We start from the raw sequence: 15,337 nt of genomic DNA, 5'->3' as shown, positions 1-15,337 counted from the left end.
TTACAATTTTTTTAAGTTTATTTATTAGAGAGAGAGAGAGAGCAAGCAAATGAGGGAGGGTCAAATAAAGAGAGAGAGAGAGAATCCGAAGCAGGCTCCGTGTTGTCAGCTTAGAGCCCGAAGTGGGGTTCGATTCCATGAACTGTGAGATCATGACCTGCGCCCAAATCAAGAGTGGAAGCTTAACTGACTGAGCCACCCAGGTGCCCCACCATTTTGTTTTTTATTTCCCTGGTTAAATGTATGATAGGATGGAATCTGAAAACTGGATACTAAATAACACTTTCACAATATGTTGTCTTAGTGATCTATTGCAGATAAGTATCATTTAGGGATTCTCTTATTTACAGGATGAGTAATAAAAGCTCCAAAATTACAAATATAATTTCATTTGTAATGAGGAATCCCATCTCTCTTTTAAGCTTTGGTTATTTCCTTGAGAATGCACAAAGAACTCTATGATACTTATCTTGCAAATCAAAACCTGAATCTCTAGCAAGCATTTTATAGTACTGTAGCTTAAATGCTGTGATTAGAAAGTTCTGTGGTATCTAATTTACACCTCCCTTTCCCCCAAGAGAAGGTGAAGACCTGAAAGTCAAGCTGTTCTTTTTGACCTAGAATGTAGGGAGAAAATCTAGACCTTTCTGATGGCAATTACTGTCACACAAAACTCTATTGTAATGCCCTGGAAACGTTGCAAATAATTCTGGTTGGGTGATAGGGCTTAGATATACTTGTGCTTCCATAGAACACCTCTAACCTTGGTCATATGTTACAATAAAAATAAGTCTGCTTCAGCAGAACATTCTGGGAATAACAACACAGATTGTCCCAGCAAGAGAAATGTGTTAATTATTTTATTTCATTTAAGTCAATAAGTGGCTTGTCTCTTAAATGACTATTAGCCCAGAACTAAGGTATCCTGCTTATAACAATTTGGTTGACAAAGCTTGTCAGTGTCTGCAATTCCCTTTATTTTATGTACATATGAGAAAAAATGTAAAAACCCCATTTGAAACAGCATCTGTCCTCCTTTGAAAGCAGAGATCATCCAGTTTTTGTAGCGGATTTGTCTTTTTTAAGACAGCAAAATTACCCTATTTGTTTTTACCACAACCTATAAATGTCAAATATTCTCAGTGAAAATGATAAACACATAATTTAACTGTCACATATATACTCATAAAGCAGGAATGTGTTTTTGGTGAAACTTGGAGATGGGGTTTAACTTGGATTACACTATTGTAAAGTTATGAATATATATGGAATATGTATTTATTGATCTTCAAAACAGTATTATTTGTTATTTAATTATTAACATATTTTAGAAATAATCACTTATGCTCACTATTTCCTAGTAAAAGGCTTCTTTATTACTTTGAAATAAGTTACATATGTTTATTTGGGATTATGTTATTGGAAATAGGTCCACAGTCAAGCGTATGCCATGACACTGAATGTAAGCAATGACTTAAAATTAGATGTGCTACTTTACAGGGTGTGGAGTTGAGTCAGAGTACAATACTAATAGAAATCTAGTCCATAAAAAACGCTATTAGAGGCTTGGGGATGATTATATGGTTATTTATCTATAAACATTGGATTTTTGGAAATAAATGATGAATTTCTACTACTGCCATACATTCCCATATATTCCTATTTTCCAAAGTACTGATAGGTCATATATATTTATTTTTGATGTTAAATAGAGAATATCTGACATATATTAAGAATTTACTGATATTTGTAGACTTATTTCAATCTTTTCCTTTTTCAAAATGGCACGCATCTCCTAAAATCCTTATGCATTGCTGACGTTATATGATTTTGTTGAATGGATTGGCTTACTCCTCTATAATAATGTAATCATATGAGGTGGGAGGAGGAAACTAAGTTAAACTAAACTTTGTACTGTTTCTAGTAGAGGAATAATTATAAATCTATAGAAAATCATAGTCATCCTGTCACCAGAGTACTAGCTGTTGTACACACATGAGTAAAACAGGCCATGAATGTAAAGGCACTGCCTACATCATTTTCTTGTTTTAAAACACTTCTTTCCAACCTATTTCCTGCAATTCAGAACCCAGACTAGAAATCAGTTAGTCATCCTTAACACCTCCTTCTCATGCACTCTCTCACATGTAGTCTATTAGCAGTGGTGTTGACTTCACTTCCTAAATATTCAGGACTCCATCATTTCTCCCTGCCACCATTCTACTCCTCGTGCGAGCTGACATCTCACTTCTCTGCATCTCTTCAGTACAAGTGAAAAGTGCTACTTCCCAGGTCAGTCTGCTTCCACTTGTTCCCTTCTCAATTTATTTTCTATTATGTCCATGTCACTCTCATGTTTTCAAGCCTCAGTTGTGATACGAATGTCAAGCTAGAGTCCATGTTAAAGCCTAAGAGCCTGAATGACCTCACCTATATCTAACTCCCCAACCTTAACCGCATCTTGCACTATTCTCTTGTCCTTTCTGTTCTCCCTTCTTACAATAATCCATAGTTACTGTCATGTAATTTTCTACCCAAGGGTCTCTGTACATGTTATCCTCATTGCCTGGAGCATAATTTCTTCCCTTCTCCTCCACTTCCTAACTGAAGAAGGAGTCTGAGACATTTCTCAGGTCTCAGATCAAGCAATGCAGCCTTCCCTGACTTCCTTGACAAATACATTCTCTTGCAGCTTTCCTTCCTAGCACGTATGATAATAGCAGTTTGGGTAATTATTTGGTTAATACCTATCTCTGTCACTAGACTATAGTTCTGTGAAGGCAAGGTGGTGTTAGTTATTGTTAACACAATAATGTTATTATTTTATTATTTTTATTTAGTATAATGCTTGCTACCTTACTGAATATTTGCTGAATGAGGACTGTGAATAATGAGTGACAAAATTCAGTTTAAAAGACTAAAAACAATGAAAGAAAGGTAACTTTGGAGCTGGGATACCTGGGGAAGCAGGTCAACCTAAACAGAGTTTGAAATTGGGTCACATTCTTCTGGTGGCAGGTCCTACTCTAAATAATTATAAACCTAGTCTTACAATAATAATCAAAAATGAGTATCATTAGTTGAATATTTACTATGTTTCAGGAACCACATTGGGTTCTTTATATAGTGCCTTAAAAGATTTGAGCCACAATTTTAAAAAGCATCTACATAATAAGGAGATGTCAAATGTTCCCAATTTCTGTGACATTTTTGTCTTTAGCAGGCAAAGATATCTGCTGAAAAGACATCAATTTGAATAAGTATGTGAGGATAATGTTTTGAGATGTAAACAGATGGAAGCTTCTTTTTTTGATATTTCCAACTATTCCATATGGCAGAAGGATTAGATTTTTTTTTTTTTTTGATCAGTCAACGTCAGTTTTTTCTATCTGTGAGGTTAAAATTTCTGCCCTGTCTGGGATGAAAGAGAGAGGAGAATGAGAGAAAAGCCTAAAGATTAAAAGCTAGTGTGTCTTAGAGTTCCCAGGAGAGATATGCTAGAACCCCTATGGCAACTAGATCAGAAGAAGCCTCATGCCACTGTTGTCTGATGGGGCCAAGAATGCAGCAAGATCCCAGAGTTTACCTTTTCCTGCGTGGTGTGGAAGCAGAAGAAATGTCTGTGTCATCCATGTAGTCCATGTAATGTTTCTGAGTCAGTAGACTCTACTCTCAAGACCTCCTCATTGTTGAGGTGTTGCTAGAATATCTATTCATTTGACCCTTTACCTTGTGCAAAAGAGAGCACATTTGCATTTAGCTTCCTTCTTGGAAATTGGTAAATTATTTTGACTACTTTATGGTTTTGTTTAAATAGAAACCTTATTTCCTAGGGGAGGAAGAGAGGAAAGGAGAACGGTATTAGCCAGAGGGATCCAGAGAGATGACAACTTGAAAATCTCGAATGACTAATACTACTGTTTAGTATCACAGGAATAAAGTGCTTTATATAGACATAAGGAGTCGATGAAACTACATTACTCATAAGGCAAAACACATTTTAAACAAAATTCCATAGGCCAAGAAAGCCAGTTTTCTTAAAAAGAACTAGATTTGCTGTAGCCTCTGGGCAAGACAGGAATTCTTATTGCCTGTGTAAGAGCAAGCACTTCCTACAGTCTTTTGAATTTTATGGGTATTTTCTCAGGTTTCAGAAAAAATAAAATATATATATATTTTAGAACATAGAAGTAAAAGCTTCTTTAGAAGTACTTCCTCTTTTTTAGATAATAAATACATGAAGCATGCCTTTTTTTCAGGGATAGAGGTTGGTTTGAAAGCCTTAATGCTCACAAATCACATTATTGTCATTATATATTTTTGGGTGTTTTTTTCCGAATAGGTCAATTTGTAGGTTCAAAGAGACTTTTCAAAATCTGTATCAGTAAAAGAAGAACATGATATGCTTCAGAAGTACTTTGCTATTTAGTTTTTCTTCTATTTTATCACCACCATCTTTGCTGGTTGCTATGCAATAAAAATTTGATTGCAATATGGAAAATTTAAAGAGTTTTTTTCAATAAGCAAAATCAAAGGTTTCTTTTTTATTATTTTGCTGAATTCTAGTGAGAAACCTATTTTAATATTCAAGATATTCTATTCTAGGATCAAAGGTCTAAATTTTTCTTGGAGTCCATGTAGTTTATATGTGGTTTTCTAGAAGTTATTTATCAATGCAGAATTTGTTCTATAGAGAGCAAAATGCTGTGTACATCGTATCAGAGTATATTTGATTTACCTGTGATTTGAACTATTATATTTTTCTTCTAGCTATAAAAAGAATGGTGACTGTCCAGTAGAAAGGTCAGCAGGCAATGAGGCATCATGGTACCATTCAAGAAGCACCAGCCTAGGAGACAGAGGACAAGGGACAAGGTACTCCCTGACTGTTTTTAATGATCTTGTCTGTGCTGAATGCCCATTAGTTTTGAGCCAAAGAAAAATAATTATTTCTTCCACATACATAAATGTGTATAATTTTTTGTTTCCCTCTCCCAAGCAGGAGAGAAATCTACTCCAAGTTAGCAAGATTAAGAGATTATTGTATGCATATGACCAATCAGCATGAGCATCAACCTACAGCCATTAATTGAGTTTATAATAATTGCCAAGAAAGGCATTGTGGTTTTATTGAGGAAATAACAGGCAAACCTGAGCTGATATTTTAGTTTTAGTACTTATTAGCCATGTATACTTGATCAAATTCCTTAAATTTCTGGGCCTCATCTACAACATTAGGCTAACAATGTTTACCTTCCTGTGTTGCTATAATGATTAAATAAAATAATTGACATATGCAGTGTATATCACACAAAGTAATTACTCCATAAATGATTATTTTTATACTGGAAAAACTCTGACGTTTCACCATCACCAGTTGTAATGTGTTTCTTCTGATAAGCCTCATATACCTGCCACTTACTTTGTCCTCTTTGGACATTTGGTAAGGATTTGATGGTTATTCAGCTCTCCACCAAAAAGATCTTTATACAAAGATCACTATACCTTATATCATGTGGCCCTGCCATTCTGTCCAGCATTTAATTGGTCTGTAACCAGTTGACTGAGCAAACAGCTAGTAGCCTAGGGCTTAATATAGGATATATCAAGAGCCCAAAGGGGCATTTATCTCCCTTCAGTGGGGAAATTTGAATGTGACATTCACAGATATGTATCTTCTCTCCTGTTTCCTGTCTCCTGTCTTCTGTCCTGTCAAAATAAACCTGCATTACTCACATTATCTGAACGTGTCTCTGTTCATTGAGTGCGAACCAAAAAATGATACATAACACAGTTCTCCCTTTCATTTCACCAGTAATATGACACCTAAGTGATACTTTCAGTGGTAAACACTTTTTCTTACTAAAGAACCGGGTATAAAAGACTATCGTCCAGTTTATTTCCAAGGAATAGAACTCCATCCACCACTGAGACCCGCTCCAGAAGCACAAGAACTAGAATATGCAGGTCAAACTGTTCACTGGTCTCAGTCCTTGATAAAATTACTATTTAAGTGTCTAATGCTTATTTCATTTAGTATCAAAGTAAATGGTAATTGGGGAAAAAGTGATGGATTAGTTTAGTTATGAAGTGTAATAGTTGCAAAATTAAGTACAATGCCACTAAGTAGAAATTTTAGGCATAATTACTTCCAAGGGAGATAAAATTTTCAAATAGCCACTTTGGAAGATTACTAATTCATGTTTATAAATTATATTAAAGATGAAAAGCATTATTTAAATGTTAGGGTATGATCTAATGTGCCTCAAAGAATTTAATTTATGTGCAAAATGACAATTACCAGATTCTAATTAAATAGTAAGAGAGAGTAATGGTCTAATGCTTTGATGATAGGCAGAGTCCTAATCATCTAGATTACTAGAATCTAGTTCTAAGTTTGTTGGTCTTAGGCAATCTCTATTTTTTCTGATGAAACTTAATGAAATTTTTCTTTTCACGGGAATTAAAAAAAAATAGAGAGTGCTTGGAGTTGGTCTGACATTTTAAATATCATTCATTGATTTTGATAGAACTAATCAATTGACTTCTTTAACTCTTAAAAAGTTAATTCTTGTTTTCTTTAGCTCTTAAGGAATAAGATGATGTAGATATATATACATGAATAATTATGATTTTGTTCCTCAGAGTAAAATTACTATAATCATTCATATATATATATAATTTATATTATATATTCATATGTATATATATATAATTTATATTATATATATTCATATGTATGTATGAATATGAAAAATAATTTAAACTGGGATGTAAAAATTTTTGTATATTAAACCATTTCTTAATTAATGACCTATAAAAAACTCTACAATGAATTTCATGTTTCCGTTTAGCTGTGGAATTAACATAATATTTCATAAATCTACCATCTAACAATTATGTGCATCATAGCCTTATTTAAGGGTCAACTTAGAACAAACTAGACCTGTATTTAAACTGAAGTCTTGATATTTTCTTACCCTGCATTCATGCTTATTGATTTTCAGTGTTCGTAGTCATCCAAAGTCTTCATCATTCATTCATCTATTATTCATTCATCAAGCTATTACTGAAACTCTTCTATGTGTTCTGGATGTTCTGCTAAATTTAGAGAATGTAAAGAAAGTTAGAGCTCATCTTCTCCTCTAAAAAATTTCTTCTCCAGGGAATGGGATAAATAAGTAGGTCAAGTACACCAATGCATCAAGTTGTAAAGATAGTATATATACTGGGAGACTAAATCAAATATGTACCCAAACTGATGAAAGAACAGAGAAGTCTTCCTGTAGTTTGTTCTCTGAATGGAATATTAAAGTACAAGTAGCTATTAGCCAAGGAAAGCAAGGAAGGGATGTGGTGACCCGGTTCCCTGAGATGGAGCTGATTGAACAAAGAAGGGAAGATACAATGTTAATTGTGCATGTCTATATATAGTGTGTACTAAAAAGGGGACCACTAGGAGGGGAGCTTAGAAAGGAGGCAGGGGCCAGGTAAAGGTAAACCTTGCAGGCTAAGTGAAGGAACATGGATATAATCAAATAAGTCAGGAGGGGCCAAGGTTCTTCCTGCTTAAGGAACAACTTGTTCCATATTTCTCTGTACAAAAGCATTCATTACCCTGTATTGTATACCTTTGGCCCTTTGGCTCTCAAGAGAAGAGGATCTGTATAATATGGCTTGCCAGAAAGTATGTATACATCCCAATTAGGGCTCTCTACTTAAAGTTACTTCTCATATTTCCTTAAAGTACATCACAATTGGCTATGTAGTGCTATTAAACACTGTCTCTAGGATAAGTACATTCATACTTATATGTATGTAGTAACAGATTCAATGAGGTAATTAATGGCCAAGTCCAGTAGAATAGAAACTGTGAATTATCTATGTAAAGCAATAATATTTCTGTGTTTAAATAATTAGGCAGTATATATTACATATAATATAGTATAAATAAATCTCAAGGCAGATTTTCACTGTGTGACTTCCTGACTCACCCTAAGGAATCAGAAAATGATAGTTAACTTTTAGAATAATTTAACTACACAGGTCCTTTGGGTAAGAGGAAAATTCCAATAGTAATTAGCATCCTCATTATCTAGGATGCCTATACATTAAGTTTAGGATATGAAGTTACTGGAAGAACCTAAAAGGAAATGGAAGCTTTTTCCAAGTTATGTCTTATCTTCTGAGTTTTCTCACTCTTAATTGGGGGAGGCATTGCCTTCTGTACAACATGAAGTTCCAATAAATCTTCAGGTAGAGTGTAAATAATGTATGTTAGCTCCATTTATGGGATAATATAAATGGCTAAATTTGTGTGAAAGTAAAGCAAGAAGCTTCATTTCATGACCTTTCAATTTTTGTCATGTTAAAATAGTCTTCAAGGAATCAATTCATTTCCATATCTGGAAAATGGAGGATATATGTCCCAGTTATTTCTTGTGGCAAGGTAGTTTATTGAGATGTAAATTTGTGAGTATGAGGATGGGGCATACTATTTTTTCCAGTGTCCTTGAAGAACCCTTACCCTTCAATTCCAAAAAAGTGTTTTTTCCTGTCTTAGGAGCTCTTTCCAGTGGTAAGCATAGACTGCTACCTATGTTAGGTTGACCACATATCTCTTTTTTCCTGGGTTCATACGAGGGCAACAGATGATGCCCATGCTCTGCCCATAACCCCTCAGATTTTTTTTCATGGAAGTGTGTCTTCTGTCCCAACAGTGGGCACTTCTGTATTTTTGTGGGAAGGCTCCTCACAGATTCCTGTGACCCACTTTGGCAGCACACAGAGAACTGGAAGTATCTGGGAAGTTATTTATATTCATCTAGAGCTGCACTTACTGACTGATGGGTGCAGTGGTTTAAATATTCTAGCTCCCTTGTCCCCTGGCCCTCTTAAGTGTGACCCATACCTTTTCCCTCTCCAGAGACGTCTTAGGTAGGGTTGCCAAATGTAGCAAATAAAAATACAGGATGTCCAGGAAGAAATTGTTTTTAAGTATGTCTCATGCAATATTCTGAACGTATGTATGCCAAAAAATTAATTTTTGTTCAACTTGAAATCCAGTGTAACTGGATGTGTTGTACTTGATCTGGGACCCTCACTTTTGTGGGACTTGACTGGAAATGGCATTCTTGCTTGGCTTCTCTCTTAGTTCTACCTCCGCACTCATCTACCATGTTTCCTTGGGAATATATCTTAAGAAATCACTTTAATACAAATCAGAATCTGCTGGGGAGCCTAATCTAAGACAACCAGCTTTATCTGTTGCCTTGCCATGATTATTAATCCTTTCTCAAAATGTTCTGGTTTGAATGACAAATTTTATGATCACTCAAGCTATTATAAAAACATAAGTTACTGGGGACGTTGTACTGTGTTCTCAAGGAATACACAGAGACATGAAGTAGAGACTATGGGGTGGGAAATTGGAAACATCATAGAGAAAAGGCTTTTCAACCACAGGGCTTGATCTAAAGTTTGTGGTTTCCACAACAAGTGGGTACAGTGATTCAGACCCTTGAAATACCCTGGAGAGGTTAGAAGATTTATTTGCCTATTTACTGTGACTAAAGGTGTACTTATCAAAGTTCCCTGTGCCCAAATATATCATAGAAATAGCAGAACAATCAGACCATAGGGGCTATGCAGGTTTGGATAATATTCCATATTAGCAAACAAAGACTACTGAAGCCTGAAGTTATGAAACACACCTGGGGCCTTCACATGGCCCTGAGCTGCGTATGCATCAGCCCTAATAATGGTGAAGATTAAATTCTCTATTAACCCCAAGCGATGAAAATAAGTCATATTTAATTTTTTTTATTTTTATTTTTAAAAATTGAGGATAGTTTTCATTTTTAAAAATGTTTATTTATTTTTATTTTGGGGGGGGGTGCGTGTGTAAGGAGGGGAGAGGCAGAGAGAGAGGAAGAGAGAAAATCCCAAGCAGGCTCTGTGCTGTCATCCCAGAACCCCACAAAGGCCTTTATCCCACAAACTATGAAATCATGACCTGAGCCAAAATCAAGAGTCAGACGCTCAACCGACTGAGCCACCCAGGTGTCCTTTATTTGATTTAAATAAAATAGCTTTATTGTGGGGTACATCTAAGTTTGTGGCTACAAATTTCTAGCATCACATTTTCTAGAAGTGTATAATAAAGCTAATAATTATTTACTACCTCTTTAAGTTTTAGTTATAACTTCGTAAGTACTCAAAATGGCCACCCAAAACGTTTTGTGTTTATTTGAATCTAATTTCTAGATTTATATACAAGATCATTTCAATATTAACTTTCAGTGATCTCAAATAATACCCATGAAAGTGAGACAAATATGTCATGAAGAGAATTGTACGGGTTAGCATGTGATGTCATTTGTAGGATTTCAAATTAAATATTACAATTAAATTGCAATCACCATGCTATCATGCATTCGTAAATCAAAATATCACATATAAATCTGAAGCCAGCTACTAGATTCACTTTTACTTAATGGATATAGAAGTTGTATGAATGGTATGGTATTAAACATATAAAACCAAAGAGTATATTTTCTATTACTTTAAAAAATGATCTGTGGTAATCAGTTTCTTTGGCTGAATTAGTATGGCATGACCCTAGCTTTGAAATGTACTTAATTTTCTATCGTCAGTACTTTCTCAATGAAGAAATAAAATTTAGAAATTGGAGGACATGATAAATAGCCTTTATTCTAAGGTCAGACGTACGATACTCAAAGCTAATGGCGAACATCATTCTAAGCCACAGCAAATGAGCCCTACCAACATAACAAACTGCTGATATCAGCCTGGAAACCATCTTGAATGTCAGGGATATGCTCTTCATTTGCAGCATTTGATTGTTCATATAAATATTTAATGAAAATATTATTAGACTATTCAGCTGAGTGAAATAAACTGATGGCACAAGGAGCTAGAGACGCTTACTTAATATTCACTAAATGAGATGGCATAATAATTTATTTTGCATATTATAGAAGTCTTTGGAGAGGTTTTGTACTTTTAAACTTTTTAGCACTATTTAAAAGGCATCCTGACTGCCATCATTATGAGTTTTTAATATATTTTCATGGTTAATGAAAATGTAGCACACATTTTATAGGGAGAAAGAAGACCATCATCCACATAATGGATGATGGAAATAAGGTACCTCTGATTCTGAAGGTTGACTTACCTTTAATATAGCTTCACTGAATCTTACCATAAATGTTAACTTTATACCACATAAAATTACACAGTGGGTTTCTCAAGAGTAGAACTTAAATGATTAAATGGATAAGGTAGAAAGCTTTTTAACTATCATGTGAGCTTTGAATTTTCAGGAAAATTGGAAGTCGCCTGTTCTGAATCATGTATATTTTAGAACGCTGTTTTAGCGAGGCAATATGAAGAAATATTTGGCAAAACAAGTTTTAGAAAACTGTTATCAATCAGATCATATATTTACATATAACATTTCTCAAATTCTTTCTAAATGATGCATCTATTAGTTATTTTGAAAAAAATATTACTTGAGGTTCATGTATATGTACACAGGATAATAAAATGGGTAGAAAAAGAAGACATGTGTTCTAAAAATATGTTCCTTGGAAAGTCAGGAACAAAAAGGTGATACCTACTTTTAAAAAGTTTGTAAAAAAAAAAAAAAGGTAGCACTAGAGAATAAACTGTATGCGTGTGTACATGAATGTGCTCACATGCTTAGGGTGTTTTCTCTCCAGTTTACCCGCAAGTTATAGAAAGAATAAATCCTTTGCATTATTTCTTAAGTGTGAGACATAAAAAGCATTTGCCAAGCTTGCTTTTATTCTTGGTATTTGTAAGGAAACTAAGATAGTGAATACACATAAGCATTAAGAAAAAATTCCCCAGAATACTGCTGAGTTGGGGTAGCTCAGTCAGTTAAGCATCTGACTCTTGATTTCAGCTTAGGACATGATCTCATGGTTCCTGAGATCCAGCCCTGCATTGGACTCTGCGCTGAGCATGGAGTCTGCTTTGGGATTTTATCCCTCCATTTCCCTCTGTCCCTCTGTCACTTGTACCCTCCCTCCCTCAAAAAAAAAAAAAAAAAAAAAAAATACAGCTGAGTCAGCAATAAATGTTAAATAAATGTAACATTTATGTCCCTCAGACTTCAGCAGTTTATGGTATAAACAAGTCATCCAATCTGATGGGTATGAACAGAAATATATAAGCACATTTCAAAGAGCCATCCACAAATAATCAGCATACTGTGTGTATACTTCAGAATATCTTCTAGGACTGTGAAGAGTCAGCAGCAAATCCATTAAATAGAAGTAGTTTAAGAGAACTTGCCTATGAACTTCTCCTCTCCCACAAAGAGTTTATTGAAAAATGCAATTTGGGAAACATAATTCTAGGAAATTGTACCAATTAGCATTTTTGTAAGGTTAATTTTTAGATATAAGAACACCAACAAAATACACCTTTCAGGAAACCTCTTCTCATGCCATAGAGAAAACTATATCTTCTTTTTAATTTTTTTTCAAATTCTAATTAGTTAAAATGAGTGTAATATTAGTTTCAGGTGTACAATAGAGTGATTATGCACATCCATTAAACACCTGGTGCTCATCACAACACATGCCCTCCTTAATCCCCATCACCTCTTTAACCCATCCCCCACTAACCTCCCTCTGGTAGCCATCAGCTTGTTCTCTGTAGTTAGAGTCTGTTTCTTGGTTTGCATCTACCTTTTAAGAGTATAGTTTTATAGGGAATTTTTTTGCTGTTTGCTTTTGTTTTTCTTTTACTACCTCTCTTCCTTTTATCTATTTAAAAATTACACTCAACTTTAGATTAATGGCAGCCTAGGAAATTAGACTTAAAGAGAAATTTATTAAAACTAAGCTTGGGGACACTTGGGTGGCTCAGTTGGTTTCATGTCCAACTCTTGATTTTGGCCCAGGTCATGATCGCAGGGTCATGGGATCAAGCCTTGCATCAGGCTCCACACTGAGCATGAGACCAACTTAAGATTCTCTCTTTCTCTCTCCGCCTCTCTCTTTCTCTCTCCCCCTCTGACTCTCTCCCCTGCTCTCATGCTCTCTCTCTTTTTAAAAACCAAATCAAACCAAACAGACAAAACTAAGCTTGAAGGCATTGCAGAGTTATCAAGGCAGTGAGGAATAATGAAGTCAAGATATAGGAAAATAAAGAAATCCATTGATTTGAGCCCCATATTTGGGGTGACTGCTTTTTTCCAGATAAATTTCAAAAATACAAGCAGACTTTTTATAACCTCAGAAGACTTGGGGACAAAAATTGGTTTTCAGAGAGCATCATGGAGGGAAGATACTGGTGAATGCCCATACACCCCAAGTAAGGGTGATGTGGAAGATATTGGCACTTAAAGAAATTTCAGTTTTGGACTTTCTCAATCCCAAATTAGATCAAAATGGTTTGGGTTGTTGTGCCCTTGCCCACTTGCTAGTAGCAAGCATAAGTCTTCTTTGTGTGAATATGGTATTTTCCTAGGCTTCAAATTATTTCTTTATTTTGTGAAATCAAAAGGAACTAGGCACATGAGGAGATGAAATGAGAGAGTAAAAAACAAACAAAAAGAATAGAAGAGAAAGAAGGGGAAAAAGAAGGAAGAAGAAGGGGAAGGAACAATAGACTCCAAGAAAAAGATCCCAAGGTAATCTGTTTGATGGAGTTCTCAGACACAAACTATCTAATCACAATTATTAAAAAAAAAAAAAAAAAGATTTTAATTTTTTAGCAAGCTCTACACCTAGTGTGGGCTCAAACTTACAACCCTGATATCAAGAGTTGCATGCTCTATCAACTGAGCCAGACAGATGCCCCTCTAATCGATATTCTTAATTCAGAGAAATAAAACACAAAATTATAACTTCAGCAGAGAATATATGAGAGATGTGTATGTGTGCATGTATACACATACATACAGAAAAATACATTGACTTAATTGCAACTATGGAACTGAAAAATAAAACAACTTAAAATTCAGGTCTAAATAGATTAGTGTAACTCCATAGTTGTTATGAATGAAGAGGGGATTAGTAAATTGGAAGAAGGATCAGAAGAACATAGGTAAAGAAAAGCCCAGAAGCAGAAGATGATGGATGGCACAGAAGAGAAAACTATTAACATGGGGGCAGTAGTTGAGTACTCTATCACATATGCAAATAGAAACACAAAGGAGAGGAAGGAATAGACAAGAAAACACTGCTTGTAAATGACACAGGAAAAAAAAATGTGTGTGTGTCTAGTAAACCTACCTAATCTTAAGAGTTTAAAGTGATTGAATATAAAATTAATTTCCTCCAACAAATAAAACTACAGTTCTTATTGGTTTAAGCCTATGGTTAAGAAGGAAAGAACACTCCTATGATAGACAAAGAGAGATCTTTACTATTATTTTATGAGGGAAGGATACTCTTTGAAACTACACCCAATGGTAACATTATAAGAAAGGTAAAATGGAGGAAAACTTTAAGCATAGATTAAAAAATTATAAGCAAAATAAAAGCATATCAGATTCAGTAGTATATAAAAAAGATGATGTATCATGATCAACTTAGGTTTATTCCAGGAATGTAAGGTTGGCTTGACCTTCAATAATCAGCCAGTTTTATTATTCATATTAACAAAATAAAAGCACAAATATATAACCACTAAATCAGTATGGAGAAGGTATTTGGTAAAATTAAACATATATTATGACTTAAAAAAAACTTCTAACAAATTATGAATAGAAGAAACATCCTTATTCTGATCATAGATAGGCACAGAAAACATAAAGGAGGTTTTGTGTTCAGTGGTGAACTACTGAATGTTTTCTTTCAGAGATTAAGACTAAAACAAAGATTTCCTCTCTTAGTATGTCTAATAAGCATCATGCCTGAAGTCATAGCCAGTACAATAGGCAAGAAAAGAAAAAAAGATAAGAACATGGAAAAGGAAGGGAGAATACACATATACATTATTGTAATTAATATGCAAATTGACAAAGGTGTTGGATATAATGTCAAAAGGTAGATATGGAATTATATATATGTATATATGGCCTTTGCAGTAACATTAAAATGTTTCAAATACATTGGAATAAATCCTGTGAAAATCTGCCACAGAAAACACTAGAAATATTGTTAGATAGATTTAAAAAGACCTAAATAAACGGAAGCATATACCTGGTCCAAGGATGAAGAGATTTAATAATTTAAAGATATTAGTTCCCCCCCACACACAAATAGATTTTTATATTCAGTACTATCCCAATAAAAAAACTGGCAGATTTTTATGTGACTATTCGTAAGGTGATACT

The 15,337-nt window shown here is 34.5% G+C and overlaps 1 long non-coding RNA gene across 1 annotated transcript in view; it reads left to right on the top strand.

The window, feature by feature from the left end:
• Window positions 1-2,072: 2,072 nt before the first annotated feature.
• Window positions 2,073-15,337, top strand: part of LOC121028086 (uncharacterized) — a 56,831-nt gene continuing 43,566 nt past the window's right edge. Inside the window, exons 1-2 of the long non-coding RNA XR_005789061.1 lie at window positions 2,073-2,292; window positions 4,771-4,875. This is a non-coding gene — a long non-coding RNA (uncharacterized LOC121028086). The remainder of the gene's footprint in view (window positions 2,293-4,770; window positions 4,876-15,337) is intronic.

The sequence above is a fragment of the Herpailurus yagouaroundi genome, unplaced genomic scaffold (assembly GCF_014898765.1).
Source record: "Herpailurus yagouaroundi ecotype Mexico unplaced genomic scaffold, PumYag 100, whole genome shotgun sequence".
Lineage (NCBI taxonomy): Eukaryota > Metazoa > Chordata > Mammalia > Carnivora > Felidae > Herpailurus > Herpailurus yagouaroundi.
This window is presented reverse-complemented; position numbering and strand designations above follow the sequence as displayed.